A 1,433-nucleotide genomic window follows, 5' to 3' on the forward strand; every position below is an offset into this window, starting at 1 on the left:
TCAGTTGTATTTTCAAAATTAAATGTATTTAAAAATTATTTTCAGAAATTGATTTAATTTTCTAAAAATCATAGTAAAAACATTATCGATAATACCCCTAAAACTCCTATGCCCTATTTTGGGGTGTTACATTTGGCGTCATTGTTGGGGACTGTTTTGAAAGACATTATTTGTGAAATTGTTAATTTTGTATTTTCGTTTATTGTTTTTGTTTAATTTTAATTTAATTATTTTTCTGTGATTGTTTCAAGTGTTTATGAGTATCGATCGAATTATCGACTTACTCCTTATAGATTCTAAAATAGAATGAACTTTCAGACAAAGAAGAAGACAAGTAGCTCAAAAAAGGACCGAAGAGATGAACTTCAAAAACCTATCCTTATTGCTGATGATAGGGATAGAGCTCTAAGACAATATGTTGTGCCATTGTTTCATGAGCTTAATCTAGGTATTATGAGACTCAAAATCAAGGCACAACAATTTGAACTGAAGTTGGTCACGTTCCATATGCTTCAGACAGTGGGCCAATTCAGTGGAATGCCTGCTGAAGATCCTCTCATTCACCTCATACTGTTTATGGAGGTGAGTGATTTCTTCAAGGTAGCCAAAGTACCTGAATCTGCACTAATATTAAAGTTGTTTCCATTTTCACTAAGGGACAAAGCTCGAGCTTGGTTGAACTCATTGCCACCAGATTCCATTACCACATGGAAGGAGTTAGCAGAATGCTTCCTTATGAAATATTTCCCACCTAACAAGAATGCAAAGTTGCAGAATGAGATCACTACCTTCCAAAAAATGGATGACGAGTTCTTGTATGAAGCGTAGGAAAGATTTAAAGAACCATTATGAAAATACCCTCATCATGGAATCCCGCATTACATCTAATTAGAGGCATTCTACAATGGTCTCAATGCTAACACGAGGATGGTAATAGATGCTTCTACTAATGATGCTCTCCTTTCTAGGTCTTATAATGAGGCTAATGAAATTATTGAGAGAATTACTGGTAATAACTACCAGTGGCTAACCAATTAAGCGGCTTCAAGAAGACCGGTCACAGGAGTACATGAAGTGGATGCCCTCACTTCACTTGCAACTCAGGTATTTTTGATATCCTCAATGCTTGAAAAAATTACTACAAATGGCTTTAATAATGTTGCAGCTCAGCCACCCAATCAATTCAAGAATATTGCCTGTGTCTATTGTGGGGAAGGGCACTTCTTCAAAGATTTCCTATAAAACCCAGAACCTATTTATTACATGGGTAACCAGAACCAGAACCCAAACCAAGGTAGGCAAGGACTACAATCCAATTTTTATAACCCATCTTAGAGAAACCACACAAATTTTTCTTGGAGTAACTAAGGGGCTAGACCTAGTCACACTTACGCACAACCTAGATCAACCCAGCCACATGGATTTAGCCAACA

The 1,433-nt window shown here is 36.4% G+C and overlaps 1 non-coding gene across 1 annotated transcript; it reads right to left on the minus strand.

Annotated features, from left to right (window-relative positions):
• Positions 1–766: 766 nt before the first annotated feature.
• On the minus strand, positions 767–872 carry LOC128291130 (small nucleolar RNA R71). The gene has a single exon (XR_008280906.1). It is a non-coding gene; the product is annotated as a small nucleolar RNA R71 (small nucleolar RNA).
• Positions 873–1,433: the final 561 nt, after the last annotated feature.

The sequence above is a fragment of the Gossypium arboreum genome, chromosome 3 (genome assembly GCF_025698485.1).
Source record: "Gossypium arboreum isolate Shixiya-1 chromosome 3, ASM2569848v2, whole genome shotgun sequence".
Taxonomy (NCBI): domain Eukaryota; kingdom Viridiplantae; phylum Streptophyta; class Magnoliopsida; order Malvales; family Malvaceae; genus Gossypium; species Gossypium arboreum.